Source organism: Salmo trutta, chromosome 29 (genome assembly GCF_901001165.1).
Source record: "Salmo trutta chromosome 29, fSalTru1.1, whole genome shotgun sequence".
NCBI classification, from domain to species: domain Eukaryota; kingdom Metazoa; phylum Chordata; class Actinopteri; order Salmoniformes; family Salmonidae; genus Salmo; species Salmo trutta.
This window is the reverse complement of record NC_042985.1, coordinates 15,604,852-15,613,102: the sequence shown is the minus strand read 5'-3', so window position 1 is coordinate 15,613,102 and position 8,251 is coordinate 15,604,852. Positions and strand designations below refer to the sequence as shown.

Sequence of the window (8,251 nt, the reverse complement as noted above, 5' to 3'; positions counted from 1 at the left end):
CAAAAACCAACTTGCCAGAACTTGAAGAATTGTAAAAAGAATGTGCATATATTGTACGATCCAGGTGTGCAAATCTCATAGACTTACCCAGAAAGACTCACAGCTGTAATCGCTGCCAAAGGTGATTCTAACATGGGTTTAATATTTATCTAACCAAGATACATTCTTTGTTTCTATTAGAGTTTTGTGTAGAACGTTGACAAATAATGACCAACATTTAATCCCACAAAATGTGGAAAAAGTAAAGGGGTGTGAATACTTTCTGAAGGCGCTGTACTTTCCATTTCTTATAGACACGTGCTCCCCTTCACCCCGCCCCTAATGCAAAAGTGTTTCAAGTTATATGTGGAGCGGTCAGGGGCCAGTTATATAGTTGGTCGTTTTTGACTGTCACTGTACAGCCCCAGTGAACCTCTGGAAACCAGAGTAGATGGTGTATTCATCCTATGGTGCAGGAATTTGCACTTTGCAGACAAGTGTCAATGTTTGTTTGAAGTCCGACCTGGCAACATACCGTTAACAAGTATTACTGTTACCTTTTCCTGTCCTGGGAATAGTATTGACACATTGTCATGTTGGTGTCTTTAGAATGGAATTTCTTTTTCAAAGAGGACCGTGTGGCGTCTTAGAAAGTTATTTTAAAAACACTGAACAGAGAATGGAATGTCCATTGATAAACCTACCAATAATTTGAGTTTGTTTGGGCAAGATTTTCCCCATGTTTTCTTATTTATAATCTAGTCAGAAATGGAAGCCCCTTCTACTTTACTTATTTGCTTTTGTTGCATTTTGATCTTGACTTGTGACTGTAACAAATACGTTATTTCTGCTTGGCTCTAATGACTAGGCCTAAAGTGCCTTCGGGCTTCTGCATCATGATGTTCCAAGACAAACTTTTTTTAATGTCCCCATTTGACACATTCTTGTGTTGAAATATTTAGTGCTGCTTTGCTTCTTAAAACCTGTTGAGGCCAGGGGGCAGGATCTTATCCCGGTATTGGGATTCATTGTCATGTGACCATGGCGGGGAATTCAAAACTGCAAGAGTAATCATTTCAAATAATCAAATAATCAACTATTTTCCTCCATTTGAAAGATATATCTCCTAAATCTAACCACGCTGTCCGATTTTCAGAGGCTTTACGGAGAATGCATAAAGTTAGGTTATGTGAGGAGAGTACATTGACAATAGCTGCGTGTAATGTTTAGCCAATTCAAAGAAGGGCATCAACAGACAGAAAACTAGCTAGAATTATGCACTTACCTTTGACAATCTGCATCAGATGACACTCATAGGACATTATGTTATACAATACATGCATTTTTAGTTCCATCAAGTTCATATTTATATCCAAAAACAGCATTTACAGTCGCGGTGAAATTCAGAATTTTTTTCGGCTCGAATGCTCCCAGTGAATCTAGCATTACAAATCACGGAATTACTATTCGAAAACATTGGTAAATTATAATATTGTCATTCAAAGAATAATATATTATCATCTCGTAATTGCTACCGAATGGCCAGATCTCAAAATAACTTTACTGGGAAATCACATTTTGCAATAAACTTGGTACTATGCTAACAACAATAAGCTAAGCTAAGCTAAGCTATACCGTTAGCATTAGCATCATCTAATATCGATAATAACATTCTAAATATCCCCTTACCTTTGATTATCTCCATCAGAAGGCGCTGCCAGAGATCCCAGGTCCAGAACAAATGTGGTTTCTTTTGACAAAGTTCATAATTTATGTCCAAATAGTTAGCTTTCAGTAGGCTCCCACAAAATGAGGTGGGCAGTGTAAAGTCACGCCGAAAAGCTAAAGAAAACCTAGTAAATAATCTATTTACGTTTCTTCAAACATGTCAAACGTTGTTTAGCATTAATCTTTTGGTCCATTTTTAACGTGAAACATCAGTAAATATCAGTAATATTTTCACACAACCTATCAAGTGTCTAGAATAAACGATTATGACAAAGACACTCTTCTCAGATTTATGCGCAGGCGCAAAAAATGAGGTGATGACGTGTCAACTTGTAAGCATTCTAATTCGGTCTGTATTCATCACAGATGCTTCAAACAACTTTCTAAAGATCGTTGACATCTAGTGGAAGCCTTAGGAGTTGCGAACTGAATCCTTTCTCACTGTGGTATCTATAAAACAATGACACTAAATAGTACAGTCACAAAATTCACTTTTTTTTAAATCTATTTTTCACAGGTTTTTGCCTGCAATATGAGTTTTGTTATACTTACAGACACCATTCAAACTGTTTTAGAAAATTCAGAGTGTTTTCTATCCAAATCTGGTAATAATATGCATATCCTAGCTTCTGAGTTGGTGTAGGAGGCAGTTAAAAATGGGCACATATTTTTTTCAAAATTCTCAATACTGCCCCCGTGGCCCGTAGAGGTTAAGTCCTTTCAAACATGACCTATCTGACACTGTGACTGCCCTATGCAACAACAGTAAATGTATCCACTGTGACCAGTAAATAGCTCTTTAAGTGCCCTTTTAATATACCACTGTACATGGGCCCTGCTCAACAGTAGTGCAGGATAGACCCATTTCCTGGCTGCATCATGAAAACTAGCACGTGCAGGTTCGCACCAGAAAGGGCTTTGTTTACGTAGGAGTCTATATAGAATCCTCCAACTTGAGATGCAGCTCGTGCAAGTTTACAAAACCTCATTTAGATGGTTTTTGTCTACGACATCACAGATGTCATCGGAGTATTGATTACCTAGCAAACTATCAAGCCAGCAAGGCAAGGTAAAATATCACAAGTAGAGCTAGATAAAGACAGAAGAATAATATACTGGTTGAACACAGCTAATTAGCTATAGCCATCAGTCATGTGTGTTTTCATGGTCATCACTCAGACTGTTAAGTTGTCAAGGTCCCAACAACAGCGTTAGCTATCCTGTTTCAGAGCTTTTTGGTGCGAAGATGCGTGCACATCACTCCAATGTGAGGTTTGCTTGTAAACAAAAAATATCTATGTAGGGAATAGTGCCATTTGGGACGCAGAGGTATCTTTCTGACAGTATTTTGTATGAGCATTTTCTGATGTCGCCTGCTGCCTGCCCGTATGGGTACTCAATAGACCTATATAAGGTAATCCATTCTTTGTTTATTAGTGGAGGGGAGAGAAAATGGGAGTGCAGCCAGTCCTCCCTTCCAGATTTCAAGATGGGAACAGTGACCGAGACAGAAAGAGGCTAAGTGAGACTGGAGAGAGCCTTTACTTTAAACCCACTATCTCTGCACTTCTGTAGTCTCCTCTCCGGCTTAAAAAGGTTTTGCAGCAGCGTCATGTGTGGCAGGGAGGCATCTGGATTCTATTACATGTGGACAGGCCAACGTTATTCAAATGGCTGAAAATAACCTTTTATTTGTGGGAAAGTTCAGCTCGGCTAATGCAACTGAATGGATACAACGGCTAACATTAGACTGCCTCCTCAACATCTGATGAACCAACAAGTCCAGAGGGTGAGGAGGCAGTTGAGTGGTGAGAAGAGGGAGACCTTGGAGAGAGGCCAGACAATCCAACACCTACTTAGGGGCAGGTCAGTAGCTAGCACGCTGCCCTGGTGTGGTCTTTGTCATGTTCGTTTGGCAGCAAACGCAATAAACTCAACTGAAACAGGGAGGGGACTACCTTAACCCTTGTTTTTGTTTCCCGTTGCGAAACGTTTTGCTACATTGTGCCCAAATGAACATGATCCCGGTCTCCGTGTGGTATGAGGAGCTAGCTAGCTGGTTGGCTCGTCTGATACTAGCCCGTTGCCTGGCTACCCAGAGACTCCTTGCTCCGGCCAAACGCCCACGGACATTCGTTTCTTCTCCGCATTGAGTGTGGATCGGAGTACCTCCCGACCCTTCACCGAATGCGAACATTTGGGGCCGTCTGATTGGTCCAGAAACTGATGGATTGGGCCAGAGTCAGAACACACTGCAGTTTGAAAATGTGTCATTTGCTTTGACACTCTGATTGGTTAGAGACGATCCAATTGCTGATCACTTTGTTTTGTACAACACCCCTCGTGCCACTCAACACCACAAACAACTTCAGTGATTGCAGATTAAAGTATGTAGCGAATGACAGAGCGGCGGAATAATTTAGTGTGAGTAGCAGGGTTGGGTAAATTTATATATATAATCAATTAGTTACTAGTTACCTGTCCAAAATTAATCTGTAATGCAACTTTTGGATTACCCAAACTCGGTAGCATTATCTGATTACTTTCAGTTACTTTTGGATTACTTTCACATTAAGACCCATTAGAATAAGACAAAGGATCCATCAAATACATTTGGTGTGTCATCATAGTGGTCTCTGACTTGTGGTCAGACTACTCAGGTGGAACAAACTTACATTTGCGCCTTTTTTCAATGCTGAATTGAATGTCATTGAAAAAGTTATCAATTTTTTTTTTTGTGCAAACGTCCTTTCTAAATTGAAAAGTAATCCAAGAAGTAATCATCTAGTTTTTCAAAAGTACCTTTTTAATCTGATTACAATACTTTTTCTGGTAACAACCAATTTACAGTGCAAACTGATTGCAGTGATTGAATTATCTGCAAACTACTTGCGGACTGAGAATATTGTTGGCTTGGATATGATTGGGCATGTCTATTAAAGCACTTTTATACTGTCTTAGTGTCACTCACCAAGCAGAAATTAGTACCCTGTAATTATTTTGGAGTTGGGCTCAGAGGTCTTCAGTGGATTATCTCCTGGAAATACAGTAGAATTCAACAGTAATAAAAATAGACCTAACTCCATACCATTCTGATCATAAACAGCATTTGTTTTGTTTATGAATTGTTAGCTAGGAAATTAATTCTTGGTTACATATTCTGGGTACTTGTGGTTATGTACCCTGGTCTGTGGTTCAGTGGATCTGTCTCGGATGGGAACTGAGAGAAGAGAAGGCTGCCTGCAGAGAGGGAGCTCCTTTTTCATTGGAAAAGCTAGTTTGCGATGGGGTTAAATGTCCAGAGTCCAGTTAAAAACTTAAACTGAGAACAGCTGACTGGAAGTACTGAACAGTAACAGTTTGTACAGTCATTAACAAGCCCTGTGTTTTGTTGGATGCATGGTTGTTAATTTGGGTGGTGGCTCAATTTGGTGGAATTTGCGGAAGTCAGTGGTGGGAGTGGCTTGACAGTAACATCTTTATTAGCAGTGGTGTGGGATGCTCTGAGTGACAAACTGCTATGTATGGACAGTTTTTACTGAGGAACTATCGTACAGTTCATGAATATTCAGTACTCTGTTAGGGGAATTGAGAAACCCTAACTGTCAGTCTTACCCACTCAATTGTAAGTATTTGATTATGGCTACCTGCGTAATACTTTCTGTGGGACTAATGCAAAGCTTGTGATTTATATGCTGCAACAACAGTGCTTATGTTCCCTGGCCCTGACTTGCAAATGGCCTAATCACTCTAATCCCCAGTTTGAATTTAATTGAGATAAGCCAATACAATGTCTGTTGTTTTCTACTTTGTCTAATTGAAATGTCATTCTTCAATAGTGTTAAGTTTGAGCACACAGTTTCATATTGACGACATGACTGAGTCTGTGGGAAGTTTGTTCTCAGATCTGGCAGAAAGATAAAGGCTACATTGAAGCCCTCAGGCAGTTGTTGTTAGGACTATTAGGGAATGGGGAAGAATGCTGTCCTTGTCCTGTCCCAACTCGGGTTATACGTGCACACACACCTCAAACTCCTGATACAGGTGAGGTGGAGCAACCCATGTCCATGTCAAATCTTGTAATTAACCAGGGGTGAATTCTCAGGGCCCCTCCTCGGGCCTCTCCTCCTCGGGCCTCTCCTCCTCGGGTCACCTCTCCACCGGGCAGCTCTTTATGGCTTCTAACATGTCTCATGATGATGTCTCATTCTCAATGGGGGCTCTAAGGATTTATTTGACACTTTTCTTGCTGTACACTTTTCAGAGCAGAAACACTTTAGACCCAAATACACTGAAGAGAGGCAGCAAAAACACTTTAGACCCAAATACACTGAAGCGAGGCAGCAGAAACACTTTAGACCCAAATACACTGAAGCGAGGCAGCAGAAACACTTTAGACCCAAAAACACTGAAGAGAGGCAGCAGAAACACTTTAGACCCAAAAACACTGAAGAGAGGCAGACTCAGGTAGAAGCAGGGTTCCTAGTCCTGTCCTGGGCTTTATTAGGCATGTTGTTGATGATGATCCCTAGTTCTGGTGAGAAATCTAAGGCTGGAGGTTGGCATTGTTCTGCTGTGTGCCCTGCCTCGTGTTAAGTGAATTAGCTGTGTTGGATGAGAGCTCCCTCCGAGGCCCTGATTGGATTGTCTGTTCCAGGCTGTGGGTTGGAATTGGACTTGACTGGCACACACACATTCCCACAGGTTAACAACAGACAATTCCTAACTCGAATGGACCACACACTGCCCCGAAGATTGATCTGCCGTTTTTTTTTCTCAATGTGTTTTAGGGACAACCTGCTGGTGGACGTCTGACTGCTGGCATTTACTGTGCACGCAATTCTATATGTAGAATCGGCATGCAAATTACCGATGGCACTCTAAGTGCTCTCGGCCCGCAAATGCTACCTGTGACCATGCCTTAACCCTCCCTGGTTAGACCAGTGCTTATGTTGCAACTGCCTGCCACAGGCTTTCACTCATCCCAATGCAGGGGAGTGTGTTAATACCACAACACAATCTGGCAACCCAGTGTATTTAAACTCACCCCAATGAGGGGGAGTAGGAAGCTAAATACTACAAACAGTCAATGGGGGGAGGGTACACTCTAGGTAAACATTACCACAACACAACCTGGCAACCCAGTGAGGTCGGTTTACTCAAACTCACTGTATCATCCCTGGTGATTTGTTTACAGTAAACTGCCATATTCCCAATACAAATGACAAGGACTGGGAGACTGAGGCAACCTAAGTGGCAAATCTCAGCAGGAGGGTGGATATCTGGCTGTTGTAAAAATAGTTTCACTCCCAATCCCCAGACATCTCTTGTCTGCTCATCAGTTCGTAATCTAATCCCAGCAGCATTATTATCCAGTATGCATTTAATCCCGTGGTGTGAGTGGAGGTGGTAACTGTTGAAAGATAAGCTGTAGCCTACTCCTGGAATTAGCCCCAGTCTGCTGACATAGAGGGAAACACTAACTACCCCCCTACCCTCTTCTCCAAACTCTCTCTTTCCAGGGGGTATACCATGGATCCCCCACCCTCCCCTCCTTAGCCTCCCCCAGCTACAGTGTCAACACCTCCAGCTACAGTCACAGGGAAGTCACAGGTTGCTTTGGCAGACTGTAAATTCTCACATCTGGTTCGATCTGGAGGTGTTAGTGGCCAGAGGGGTTGGAGACAAGTTGCTGTGGCTGAAGGGATTGGAGGGGTTGAGCTGTTTAGGGGCTGTGGCAGGATTGGGGCTCCCGAGTGGCGCAGCGGTCTAAGGCACTGCATCTCAGTGCAACAGTGCCGGCCTTGGTTCGAATCCAGTCTGTATCACAACCGGCTGTGATTGGGAGTCCCATAGGCCGGCACACAATTGGCCCAGCGTCGTCCGGGTTTGGCCGGGGTAGGCCGTCATTGTAAATAAGAATTTGTTCTTAACTGACTTGCCTAGTTAAATAAACATATCAGATAGAATCTCTGTGGTACTCTTGTGGCAGGCACCTCAAATATCACTCGTCATGTAAAAGTCCCATGTTTGTACCGGCCACAACTCACTTAATAGGATTTAGATTTTATAATGTGCCATTTTGACATCTGTGGACTCTGATGGCTCTATTGTCTATTAACCACCTGCTGTGATCCTTGTCAGATGGTTGTTCCTCTCATTGCACTCAATGCCTGCTAATTCTGCCCCTCTCTATCAGCCAACTGTACTACAGCCAGCCTCTCTCTGTGGTCCCTCTGGCTCAATGGTGCATACAGAGTAATTTCCTTCTTTGTCATCATGGTTCAAAGAGTGGGTAGAAGGGGGCCATACACCACCCACTGGCATCCCAGCTAGTGGTACTGGTCCTACATTTCATGTAGTCACTCTTTCTGTACATAACCACTCTTGACTTACAAAACCCTATGATGCACCTTTATGTGGAGCTCGGTGTTTGTTGTTGTGTGTGTGATAGCTGTCTGGTACTGATGGAAGCTGCATTGGTGGTAGCCTGCCTGCTGTGACTCCGTTATTTTCTTATTGGAGTGAAATTTATTCTCTTGCT

The 8,251-nt window shown here is 42.4% G+C and overlaps 1 protein-coding gene across 3 annotated transcripts in view; it reads left to right on the top strand.

Moving 5' to 3' along the window:
- Window positions 1-8,251, top strand: part of LOC115167002 (talin-2) — a 132,352-nt gene that overhangs the window by 15,040 nt on the left and 109,061 nt on the right. The window lies entirely within an intron of this gene.